Here is a 14080-nt window from a genome sequence, read left to right as displayed (position 1 = left end):
GTATTCTGAGGAAGAGTAACTGATAAAAGGTTTGACGTGGGGCAGTGTGATTATCACAAGCAGCCATGCACTGCCCTCTGGTGGTCACATGAGAAATGGCAGGAGTGCTCAGGGTTCCCTGGTTCTGGGGCAAAAGAAGCCACATCTAAACTCAGACATCTTCCGAGGATTGCAGGTAGATCAAAACCAAATTTGTAAGGTTCAATGTTAAGGGGGGATCTTCTAGTGGAAGGGATTATCTTGCTATCTCACACTACGGAAAAACAGGCTTCTTCCCAAGTGCAGTATATCAGGGAGCATTTACGGAGCCCCTGAGTCAGGCACTGGGCCCCAGGACAGAAAGTCAGTGCCTCCCGGGACCCACAGGGGGCGGGGTGGGAAACACCTGGTGTGCATCACAGCTCTGTGCGTCTGGTTGAAAGAAAACAGAATATCAAACCACAGAATATTTATGCAACGCTTCCAATTATATTAACACTATCACTCAACGTATCTATACTTCATCTAAATTAATGGGATCATCCTATATTCCTAGTTACCTTTTCACTTTATATTAGTTCTTATCCTTGTCATTAAAAGTTTTTGAAAACAGTGTTCCTTAATATCGTATACACAAATTACATGTTTCAATTTCACCATAGAAATATAGTGCCAAAAAAATTTTTTAATTTTAACCTGACGCTTGGCTTTTAGATTTGTTTTAATGAGAATTTCTCTGAAAAGCTAAAATTATTATGAAAAGTAAGTTATCTGCTGTCCTTGTTCTTTTCACCTGTTACATCTTATTATCATTTTTTTCATTTAACTGTAATTTTTCACTGAGATAACATTTTAAATTTGGATTTTAAGAATGTCAAGAAGGATCCTGATGTACATAGATGTAAAAAATCCTCCACAAATATTAGCAAACCAAACTCAAGAATACATTAAAAGAATCATACACCATGATCAAGTGAAATTTATTCCAGGGATGCGGGAAATTATCCTGCATATTAAATTATAATATATGCAAATCAATCAGTGTGATACACTACATTAATAAAATGAAGGATAAAAATCATATGATCATCTCCATAGATGCAGAAAAATCTTTTGACAAAATGCAACATCTATTTATGACATCAACTCTCAATAAATTTGTTATACATGGAATATACTAAAGGCCATTTAGGACAACCCCACAGCTAACATCATACTCAGTGGTGAAAAGCTGAAAGTTTTTTCTGAACGATCAGGAATAAGACAAGGATACCTACTCTCACCACTTTTATTCAACATAGTATTGGAAGTCCTACACAGAGGAATTAGGCAAGAAAAGGAAATAAAAGGCATCCAAATTGGAACAGAAGGAGTAAAACTGTCAATATTTGCATATGACATGATATTATATGAAACCATAAAAACTCCAGCAAAAAAAAAAAAACTATTAGAACTAATAAACAAATCTAGCAAAGTTGCAGGATATGAACTCAGTATACAAAAATCTGTGCATTTCCCTACATTAATAATAAACCATCAGAAAGACAAATAAAACAATCCCATTTATGACTGCATCAAAAGAATAAAATACTTTGAAATAAATTTAACCAAGGAGGTGAAAGACCTGTGCACTGAGACATGCAGTCTAGGACCACAGAGCCTGGGCTCACATCCCAGCTCACTCACTCACCTGCTGAGTGACCCCGGGCAAATCACATAATGGCTCTGAGCCTCATCTTTCTCAACTGGAAAATGGGCACAAAACCAGTGTCTCCTCACAGGGTTGTGAGGCTCCAAGGAAAGGCTTATCTAGACCAGGGGGTGGGAGGGCCTCCAGCAACTTCTCCTGGTGTGAAACTGTCCTGGAACTGGGCCCTCCTGACCCTGTGGGCAGGGGTCAAGGGTGGAGCCTGGGGCCAACCAGGCCCGGCTCCTCACGTGGTCGCCCCTGTGTGTGTGTCTCTGCCCTAATCCCCTCTCCTTACAAGGACACCAGTCAGATGGGATTAGGACCCATCCTAATGACTTCATTTGAACTAACCAAAGGCCCCATCTCCAAACACAGTCACATTCTGAGGTGCTGAGGGTTAGGACTTGAACACACGAATTTGCCAGGACACGATTCAGCCCATTCCAAGGTCTTAGCCAGAAACTAAGTTGGGGGGCGGTGCAGGCAGAGGAAACAGTGTCTGCTAAAGATGACAACAAATGTGTCTGAGTTACAGACAAATGTGTCTGAGTTAACAAACGTGTCTGAGTTTATTTCTGGAGTGTTTGGGGCTGACTCGGTTCCCGCCGAGGCTGCCCAGGGTGGGTGAGGGTGGGAGACCAGTACCCTGAGCGCCCAGAAGAGACCCCTGTGCTCCTGGTCCTGCCTGAGGGGGAGGGAGCTCAGAGCTGGTCTGGGAGCCCCGACCGTAGAGCTCCTGGGAAAAGCTGCGTGTCACCATCACAGGTCAACCAGCCAAGGTTGGTCTAGTTCCAGATCAAGAGTCAGGTCCAGGTGCCTTGGCTCACCCCAGGCTCCCTAACTGGGCAGGAACACAAGCCCTTTGTAAAGTCCCAAGGTCGCTTTGTAACCCCTCCAGGACCTGCCCACTGAGCTCTCCTGTCCAAACTAGGACACATAACAGGTACTGGGACACACAGACAGGACATGGCCCCCATCCCAGGAACCTCAATAAAAATGAAAGAATCTACCAAGGAACTCAACCCTGGGGGAGCAAATTTCTGGGGGCTGGGACTCCATGTCTCAGAAAAGTTTACTTTTCTCCTTAGAAATTTTTGGTTCTGTTTTGTTTGGTTTTCAAATACAGACTTACCTAAAATTATAGTCCTGTCCTTTCTGAGAGGTGAATTTCACCGAACTGCATTTTTCCTCCTCACCTGGTAAGGAAGGAAGAAGCTGGTGGGTGGTCCGGACAAGCCCACTCCGCTGGGGCCGGCACACCTGCCCCCAGGCCCTCTGTGCACCTCACTCGCTCTGAGCAGTAAACAAGTCTCTAATCCTTTTGTGGCTGCACACAGTTGAGCTTATTCCCACCACGATGAACTCGTGTTAAGTCCCCCGGGAAACTGAGCAGTGAGTCAGGCCTTGCCTGAGAACACTTCTGCTGTGGAGAGAAATGAATGCCCCCTGCAGGTTTCCAAAAGGTAAACCAAGACACCCCAACAGGTGTGCAGGGGGGTAGGCAGCTGGGCCCTGGGACTGGTTCTTTCTCTGAGGACAGCACAGGTCTGTAACAGTATCAGCCACAATGCACACTCCCACAGCCATTGCCAAAACCTGCGACCCAGAACATGTCTATGAAGCACTCACCTCTTTAGCGTTACTCCAAGGCTGAATAAATCCCAGAAGAGTTTCTGTGCCACTCCTGCTGTTGACGTCCTGGTCCCCGGCGAACCATTTTCCAGCAGCAGCCAGCGTGCTCTCTGCCCACGTGAATCAGAGCCCTGACTGTGAACAGGGGATGCAAGCGCCCCAAAGGGGCCGTTTTGATTTAGAACAAAAGCCAAACTCGCTTCCAGGCCCAAAGCAGCACGACCTGACCCCACCTACCTTTCTGACCTTGCCTCACTGGAAGGCTCGGGCTCCTATTGGTTCCAGGAGCTGGTCCAGCCCTGGGTCTTAGGACCTGTAGCCCTTTCTGCCCGGAATTCCGCTGCCGAGGCTTTAAGCCAGCCTGGCTCCTTCTGGTCTAATCCACTCCCTTGGGGAGCATGTCCATGACTGTCGGCATCCCATGGCGTCCATCACTAACTCTCCTTATCCTCATCATAGCATAGCACCTGCTCTAACCTCGTTGTCTAGTTTGTTATTATCTGTACTAGATGGGAAGATTCATCCCACAACACCAACCCTCTGGCAGAGCCTAGCACAGGGGAGGTGCTCAGTAACTCTTTTTTGGACAATGGATGGATGGATGTATGCATGCATGCATAGATGGATAATGCATGGATGGATTCATGGATGGCTAAGTAAGGACCATCTATCTACCTATAGAGTTCAGACAAAAAACTCCACAGTGATCTAGTGCTCAACTATCTAAGTGCCTATACCCTGTATTTCACTCCACTGGACTCACAAACCCACCCACCATTTTCAACTGTGGTCCAGACGTGAAGAGCAGTCCAGCCTTCTTTGGTCACTTCCCCCTGGGGAATCCGCCATCCTTCCCATTGGCTGGTCCAGACGTGAAGAGCAGTCCAGCCTTCTTTGGTCACTTCCCCCTGGGGAATCCGCCATCCTTCCCATTGGCTAGTCCAGTTAGAAATCCTAAGGCATTTGAACATGGGTAGCAGAAGCAATACAACTATTAAAAGTTTTATCTGTGATTCACAATTAAACACACATTCAGAGAACCATGATTTAAGTTCTGGGTGTGCACCTAAGAGTTGATGAATATTCAATGTCACTGAAAGTCCAAAACATGAAATTTCCAGAAACTGTCCTTCCTTGTAAAGAGAAATATACTATTTCTTCCATCTCACTCTTCTCCTCCAGAACAAACAGATCTCATAAATTGGGATCAAATATATAGTACTTTAAATTTAACATTTTACAGCTTAGAGCAAGTATCCTTAGAAGACACTTGGTTTAACATTTTTTATTTTTTATTTTTATAGTTTTTTGGGTTTTTTTGGCTGTGTGGGGTCTTCGTTGCTGCGCACGGGCTTTCTCTAGTTGTGGCGAGCGGGGGCTACTCTTTGTTTCGGTGCGCAGGCTTCTCGTTGCAATGGCTTCTCTTGTTGCAGAGCACAGGCTCTAGGCACGCAGGCTTCAGTAGTTGTGGCACACAGGCTCAGTAGTTGTGGCGCACGGGCTTAGTTGCTCCTCGGCGTGTGGGATCTTCCCGGACCAGGGCTCGAACCCGTGTCCCCTGCACTGGCAGGCGGATTCTTAACCACTGCACCACCAGGGAAGTCCTGGTTTAACGTTTTCTAAATGTAGTAATATACACATATATAACTTGGTAGGCTTTTAATTTGATCAGTTTAACATATAATAATGTTACAGTTTATTTGGACAATTATAAATATGCTAATCTAATATCATAATCCAATTCATAATCTAATTTCATAATCTAAAGGCATTGCTTCAAAATATGGAGAATCCAATAAATCTAAGAGATCTGATTCTGTATATTCAAAGTGAGTGTCCTGGGATTGACCTGCCCTCTCACCTCATTGCAGGAAGAACAGAATAGGGCTACAAGGCTTCAAACCTCGTAGTTTGACCAACTGGGTTCAAACCCCTGACCAGCTCTCAGCTCTGGTGGGTTACCTAAGCTCTCCAGGACTTCAATTCCTTACCTGTAAAACGGGTAATGATAGTACCTATCTGGGAGGACTGAGGGAAGGATTTTTAAAACATTGTAATACAAGCAAGCACTTAGAAATAAATAAAAACAAACAGATTTTAGCAAATGTGCAAGGGTACACACAGTGTGTCCACAAGGACATTTTATGACAATAGAATTGTGTGAACACTCAGGCAGTTCAATTAAACTAGCAAAACAAAATAAAAAGGATTGGATTTTCCTGGTGGTCCAGTGGTTAAAACTCTGCGCTCCCAATGCAGGGGGCCAGGGTTCGCTCCCTGGTCAGGGAAATAGATCCCACACTCTACAGCTAAAGACAGTGCAGCCAAATAAATAAATATTAAAAAACAAACAAAATCAGAAGGATTTGTTAAGCAATTGTCAATAAATGGAATCCTAAACAAACAAAATAAATATCATTGCATTCTTAACCTTTGACTTTTTTCTATCAGAGTATTATGTACACTCTAGACCAGGGATGGCCACCAGGCTTTATCTTTCAGCCCAGCCGTCCCCATCATTTTTGGCACCAGGGACCGGTTCCGTGGAAGACAATCCTTCTGCGGACCGGTGGGGCGGGGGCGGGGATGGTTTCAGGATGATTCAAGCGCATTACATGTATTGTGCACTTTATTTCTATTGTTATTACATTGTAACATATAATGAAATCATTATACGACTCACCATAATGCTGACAGGAGGTGGAGCTCAGGTGGTAACGCGAGCGATGGGGAGCGGCTGTAAATACAGAAGAAGCTTCGCTCGCTCGCCTGCCACTCACCTCCTGCCGTGCGGCCCGGTTCCTAACAGGCCGCGGACCGGTACTGGTCTGCAGTCTGGGGGTGGAGGACCTCTGTTTTAGCCACCTCAGTGGGAAGTGACACTCTGGAAAGAGTTTAAAGGACTCCCAGGACACGTTTGGGCGTGTGGGGAACGCGTTCCCGGTCAGTTATCGAAGTCAGTCCAGGAGCAGGAGAAGCCACTGCACGGGCCACAGAACCACTGCTCCTTGTCCTTGTAATTCCAAACTGGTTTGCCAGGGCCAGGAAATAGGCAGCCACAGGCCGGGTTCCGGGAACCGAAGACCAAGTTCCGGGAAGACGGAGGGGAGGCAACGACCAGGGCTCCCACTGGCCACTTCCTTCACCTCCTGCTTCCACCTGAGCCCTGAGGCGCAGCCCCATCCAGACCCACCTTAAGCAGGTCCTATTTCCAGGGAACTAAGGGGCAGGGCCAGAGCAGGAGCTGCTCCTCCTACGGGCACAGGTCTGGGGCTTCAGGACTCGAGAAGCCCCTGGAGGAAGAGCCTGCGGAAAGGAGTCGTCAGGGCCAACACACAGGAGCAGAGGTCAAGGTTGGTGAGCCCCCCAGCGGGGCTCCTTCCCCGGAATCAGCTCAGCCCCCCGGAGGGGAACAGAGCCAGAGGCGAGGAGGGGAAAGCGCCTGCCCTTGCTTCTGCTCACACGGGAAGAACATTTTCCTCCAAGACATGAGGGAGGAAAATTACTCTTCTGCCCCTCATCCCAAACTTTCCTGGAGACACTGTCCCTGGTGCCAGGGTGACCTTCCTGCACGAAGGGCACCCCCTTCCTGGGGGGTTCACTTGGGTCTCCTCCCTCCCTGCAGGGGGGCCTGGCCAGCCACCTCCATGGAGTAAGGCCCTCACAAAGCGTGTCCTCCAGGGAACATGGCGGGGCCTCCACAGCGGGGCCCAGACCACCCAGGAAGCCGGGCCCAGGCCCTCTGCCCAGGATGTCACCCCAAACCGGGGTCCCTGCTTTCACTGGAAGTCGTTTTGGAAAGAGCAGACGGGAAAACTGACGGCAGATCAGGGCCCAGGCGGGCACCCCGCAGAGCTGGGGTGGCCAAAGGGCTTCTCAGCCTTTCTTTTGACTGCAGGAAAGATTCCTTCCCCTCACTTGTCACCCCAAGACGGGCTCCGGCTGGGCAGCTACAGACACGGAGGGTCCAGCAGAGCCATTTGTGGGGGGCGGGCAGGAGGTGGGTCCCAGGACCCCCGAGCCTCCGCCCAGGGAGAGGGACCTCCCGAGGCCTCAGCAGAGGAGGCTGACGTGATGATTTAACAACAGTGACAAAATCGGGCTCCCGCCCTGCGAGTCATCAGACCAGCACGGGGGGCGCCAGGTGAACAGGACAGGCCCCTGCGATCAGAAGCTAAAGCTAGTTCATTTCTAGATTTCCAGAGCAAAGTTTGCTCAAGTATCACTGTTTCTCTATGCCACTGAAATTGCTTTTTACTAAACTGAATGTGTGTAGATTACCTTTTAATTTAAGAAAGAATTTGGTTATTAGGTAAATGTTTTTTCTTTTCTGACTCAGTGTAAATTTAAAGAGTGTGAAACGTATCCAAGGAGGTCCGTTCTGCCAACATACAGGATAAAGAGGTTTTACGTAAGCCAAAAATAATAGATTAAGGAACTTCCGGATCCAATGACAAGACCAGATTACTTGAAAACCCTCCCAACACAAGCACCAAGAAATTCTAGATGCAGACAACAAACAGTCCTTTAAATGTGGAGCCACGTGTGGAGTGGGCACAGGACACTCAAGAGGGCTGAGCCACAGGCCGGAGGGGCTGACCCCGACCTGGGCAGTGGGTGCAGATGCCCACCTGGGTGTTTTAAGGCCTGTGAAAGTCAGGAGGGGAGACGGGGGCCCTGTCTGAGGGGATCTGGAGTTGGATGAGCTTGGCCTCTTCAAAGTGCCGTGGAGAAAACGGGAGTCCGCGCAGGGAGGGGGTGAGGAAGCTTGGGATTTGGAACCCCAGGCCTGGGATGCAGGCCCAACTACACAACCCACTCGGTCCAGCGACCCCTCAAGGCACTAAGTTAATATGAAATTAAATCTCAGGTTAGTGGTACCCTGGGCCCCTGCCAGGGCATGTCCACAGCTTCTCCAGAGAGAGAAGCCCTCAGCAGGCCACACAGGATCTGACACGTGTCCCCACAGAAAACGAACTCGCAACCCAAACGGAAACCTCATTTAGAAAGAACCAGCTGAAGGACAGACAGCACGGTAAGACACCCACCCCCGCCAGAACTGCAGGTAAAGGGAACACACAGCCACCAGTATTGTAAAATACGGACCACACATTGCCAGAAAGAGAACTCCGTGTTCGGAGAAGTCAACACCCTGCAGAGCATCTCCCAGCCTTGGCTGCGGGGTAGGCGAGGGGGCGTCTCGGAAGCGGGGGGCGGGGGCCCCCCAGCACATCAGAAACCACAAGTTACCCATGACGCCTCCACAGCCCACATTCACGTTATCTCGGTAGTCAGGAAAACAAATGAGACTTCTGTTTTTCTCTTATACTTTTCTTTAGAAAATTTTAAAACTAAAACTTTTTAAATGGTTCAAAGAACACCTGTGAACGTTCTCCTGGATTCACCCACTAAGATTTTGCTGTACCTGCTCCCCCCTCCCTCCCTCCCTCCCTCTCTCTCCTCCCTCTTCCCCACACACGTGTATGTGTATGTACATCTACACACACCTCTGTGTACCAGTGAACGTGGACTAATTTAAAGAAGCATCGGAGTGTAAGTTGCAGTCACTGCGGCCCTTCATCCCTGCACAGTTCAGCCGGTATCTCCTAAGAAAAAGACATTCATTTTCCCTATAAACGCACGGTCTAGTCCAGCCTCCCCAGCTGTCCCCATAATGTCCTCCGGAGCTTTCTTTCCAGCCCAGAATCCTGGTGTGTTTTGCGCTGCATTTGGTTACGTCTCTTTAGCCTCTTGTAATCTGGAACAGTGCCCCCAGACCACACCATGTTGTTCTCCTTTGTCGTATATTTCCATGATATTGAATCTTTTGAAAAATTCAGGCCAGGTGTCTCATAGAACATCCCACACTCTGGTTTTATCCAATGATTTCTTCATGATTAAATTCAGGTTAAACATTGTTACTAGAAAACTGCACCTGTCATGTTGTCGATATCAGACCGTGAACCCACCGGGTGGTCCTGCCATTGGTTGCTAAGCGGCAGCACTTAGTCAAGGTGGTCTCCTGCACATCATTCCATACGAAAGCGCATTTTCCATCTATAATCTGTGGGCTGAGATTGTGAACAGCCTGTTTCTCTCCCCATTTTATCCAGTGCTGGTCAGCATCCACTGGTGATTTTTTTCTAATATTCCTTCCCCATTTATTAGCTGGCATTCTTCATAGAGATCAGCTGAGACTTCTAAAAACCAGTCACAGAGCCTGACAGGAGCCTGCCTTCAAAATGAGCAAAGAACTCGCACATATAAAGGGCTGTTGGTCATGAGTGCAGGATGAGAAACTACAGAGCAACTTAGGAAAAGGCTAGCTGGAGCAGAACTAGCTAAGTCCCACCTGCAAAGATGTGAAGCTGGGATCGCCAGCGATGTAAAACATGTCCACTAAGATGTGTAAGGATAAAGTCATAAACCACGTTAAGTAAGAAACAGACAAAATATCTATGAGTAAAAATAATGACAACAGTTGAAGCTAAGAACGAGTTAAATAACAGACTCAATACAATTTATAAAATAGAGGCAGGCTGAAAAAAATTACATCGACTGTAGCCAGAGATGCAGAGCAAGGAAAGGCTAAGAGATCTGAGGACAGAAAGAGAAGGTCGAACAGAGCCAGCTGGAGTCCCAAGGAAAGAACAGAGAGAAAGGGAGAAAGAACTGAGCACGTTCCAAATCTATGAAACCCGTGATCCTTGAAATCAAAAAGTACAAGTTCCAAGAAAGATAAATAAAAATGGATGCAAGCTTAGATATCATCCTATAAATCTATAAACAACAAAGAAGAAATATTATTTTTAAAATTGGGGAAGAAACACATTTTACTTACAAATGAGCTATTTAAGAGAGCAAAATTTTCAATAACAAAAAAAGGTCAGAAAACAATGGGATAATTAGGCTGACAATAAAGGTCTAGGAAAATGCATACCTGGCAACACTATCTAATGGCTGTGTGGGTGCATCGATAAGTGAACGGATAAACAAAGTGCGGTATGCCCATACAATGGAGGAGCACTTCATTATAAATAAATAAAAAAAAATAGAATATCGATACATGCACCAACAGGGGTGAATCTCAAAATAATTATGACAAGCTGAGTCATGTGTGCGAAACGTATTCAGGTGGAGGATTATAAACAGGGCAGTAACATGACATTTATGTGAACTGCTCCTTGGGCCTTTCCCAGAATGTCATACAGTTGGAATCATTTAGTTCATAACCTTCTTTCAGATGGGCTTGTTTCCCTTGGTATAATACTCATCAAAGGTTCTCCATGTGTTTTCATGGCTTGACAGCTCATTTCTTTTGAGCACTGAGTAATAGTCCATTGTCTGGAGGGACCACAGTTTCTTCATCGATCCCCTATAAAGGCATCTTGGTTGATTCCAGGTTTGAGCACTTGTGAATGAAGTACCACGGACATCTGTGTGCAGGTTTCTGTTGTGGACGTAAGTTTAGCAACATGTGCTTCTGTGTCACCTGTGTCTCTGGTGAGGTGTATGTTCAGATCTTCTGCACATTTTTGATCATGTTGTTTGTTTTCTATTTGTTGAATTTTAGGAGTTCCCTGTACAGTTTGGATAGCAGCACTTTATCAGATATGCCTTTTGCAAATATTCTCCCCAAGTCTGTGGCTTGTCTTCTCGTTCCCTGACAATCATTATATTTTAAAGCAGCATATTCGATACTGTTTATGCCTTCAGTTCACCAGATCTAGCTGGGTATATACTGAAAACTGAGCAAGATAAAAATAAAAATATAGCCAGAAACACAAAGTAACAAAACATGCTAATGCATACTGTCATCCAAACAATAGCTTCTATTCATAAATATACTGAAGAAAAATTAGGAATCCATTTGGACTCTTAGAAAACGTTATTCATGAGTAAGTCAGGTTTTTCCATGTGAGTGTAGGCATCCCCAAGGTCACTGGAGCACAGAGTTACAGAAAGATAGCAAGCATGGAAACAGAATTACACAATATTGTTTGTTACTTTGTTCCCTGAAATCATCACTGTTTCAGCACTTTAAAATTTCGAAAAAACTTCCTAGTTCCTTCCTAGTGGAGATGATTGTTTGTTTTATATTTGGGGGAGCAAGGTGAGGAATCAGCTTTAAATAAAACATCCTTGTTCTTTCTAGGTTATGCAGTTGAAATTGTTAGAAGAAAGAAATGAAAACTTCCAGGCTTCGATATGTCCAAATGTCAAAATCTTGCCTCTCAAGTCTTCGTCCTCACTATTCACTATCTACTTTTATAAGTTGGGAATTTTCCATAATAACAAAATTAATTTTTTTAAATGGGTGCTTAAATACATTGAAATTTAGCAATGTGGCTTATTCCACTGAGCAGCCATGTGGAAAACATCTAAAACAGCTACCTTTTATCAAAATTACTTTCAGGTAAATCAAAAATTTGAATATGTAAAATAAAATAATAAAACTATTAGAAGTAAATATAGGAGCATTTATTTCTTTTTGGAGATAAGAACACTTTTCTGAGCAACACACAAAAGCCAAATTCCAAAAAGATTCATGAACACGACTAATAAAAAAAATCTTTTTTTCTGCACAGAAAAAAAATTAACACACAAAGTCAAAATATCAACTGGGAAAAATATTTCAACACATGACAATGAGCTCATTTTTTTAAATATATAAAGACCTCTTACAAATCAGTTATAAAAGACCATTAAACCAATAGAAAAATTGACAAAGAACTTATTAGAGGCAGTTCATGGAAAAGAAATACAAATGGTTTATGATATATAAAAAGATAGTCAACCTCAATCATAAAGAAATGAAAAATAAAATGTCAACATAATATGATTTTTCATTTATTAGAAGGCAGTTATTAAAATATATGTCATTAAGAAATATTTAAGTGAAAATAATCAAGATGTAGAACAATCCATACAGTATGCCTCTACCTGTGTAAAAATAACTACATGTCTATATACGTATATCTATATATACATATATATGCATATATGCTTAAATATGAATAGAACATTCTAGAATAACATTGTACAAACTGGTTACAGTAGTTGCTTCTATGGTGGGAGCCTGGAAGTCTCAAGTGAGGAGTAAACATAACTTTCCATCCTGTGTTCTTTTATGATGTTTAAATTTCTTTCTTTTTTTTAAATAAATTTATTTATTTTATTTATTTATTTTTGGCTGTTGGGTCTTCATTGCTGTGTGCGGGCTTTCTCTAGTTGCAGCGAGCAGGGGCTACTCTTCATTGCGGTGCACGGGCTTCTCATTGCGGTGGCTTCTCGTTGCGGAGCACGGGCTCTAGGCGCATGGGCTTCAGTAGTTGTGGCACTTGGGCTCAGTAGTTGTGGCTCGCGGGCTCTACAGCGCAGGTTCAGTAGCTGTGGCGCACGGGCTTAGTTGCTCCGCGGCATGTATGATCTTCCCAGACCAGGGCTTGAACCCGTGTCCCCTGCATTGGCAGGCGGATTCTTAACCACAGCGCCACCAGGGAAGCCCAATAACTCATTTAACTTTAAAGACATAAGAAAGTTGTCCAGAACTTTCTCTTTTGCCTCAGGCTGCTCTGGGCACCGCTCCAGTGGCCCCTTCTCCTCCCTCCCACCCCTTCCTCAGCTCTGCCCTCAGGGACCTTCACCCCTGGACAGTTTCACTCACTGTTAGTGTGGACGGATCGCCATGTTACAGGTGGAGAGAGGCTCCTAAAAAAGGGGTTGTCACTCTCGTTTTATTAACCCCAGACCGTTCCTTTGAAACAAAAGGGACGCAGAAGCCCAAAGAAGAAGACAGGTGATCTGAACCTGCTGGTGGGACCCAAGTCGGGTGAGAGGAGGGTGGGGCTGGAGGGGGGGTGGTCACGGCGTCAGGTGAGGCTTAATTCAACCTTGTGGAGGCCTGCTGGCACAACGACCGTGGAGAGGCTTCCGTGCAGCAGCCTGGGTCTCACACAAGCCCCCTGCCGGTGTGCAGCCCCGGGTCCACGTCCTGCCTCAAACCTCCAGCTGGGGAGGGAACCCCGACTGGCCTGGCATGTGGTCATTGGTCCCTTGGCAGATAACGTTGTCTCAGTTTCTTGAAGTCTTAAATTTATTATAGAAATGTAATAAAGTAAATCCAAGCACAGCATTCCTGTTTTTAAGTTTAAGAACAACCTTGGCATATTTAGTAAGTTCGTCTCGCGTGCAAGAAACTTCGGCATGTTGGGTTATCTAACAGATGACCTTCTTGCAGCTAGAAGTCAATATGTTAGGAAGCAATTTATTATTTAGACTTGGGATTTTAGGTTGAAAGTTCAGACAATTTTACTTAGTTTATAAATGTTTAAGGGAATTTAAGAATCGCCATATTAGCTTAACTCACTAGATTTGTGAAACTTATTGAAGTAATTAGGACTTTTTTCTTTTTGTTATTGTTAGAGAACTGAGGAACTTAAAAACTAAAGTAGAACATATTAAATGAAATGCAATTTAAAGCACACCGGGGAATTTTACTAACTAGGCTGATGCAGTCTTTCAGGTGGAGAACATTTACCCTGTTCTTCTACTCCCTGCACCCGTGCGGTTGGAGGACGAGTCCAGCCTGAATTCTGAGTCGGGGCCCCTCCTCTGCAGAAGGAGGGGCAGCCTGGACCTGGAAGGCTGGCCCCCCCAGTGGACAACTGCTCATCTGATTCGACTTCAGCTTTGCGCTTGCTGAGACCCCTGTCCCCGGGGGCCCTTGCCCCGGTGCCCCGCTTGGCCGTCTGCCTCCGTCACTCAGGCTTCGGACGG

This window comes from Balaenoptera musculus, chromosome 13 (assembly GCF_009873245.2).
Source record: "Balaenoptera musculus isolate JJ_BM4_2016_0621 chromosome 13, mBalMus1.pri.v3, whole genome shotgun sequence".
In the NCBI taxonomy this organism is placed as follows: Eukaryota; Metazoa; Chordata; class Mammalia; order Artiodactyla; family Balaenopteridae; genus Balaenoptera; species Balaenoptera musculus.
This window is presented reverse-complemented; position numbering follows the sequence as displayed.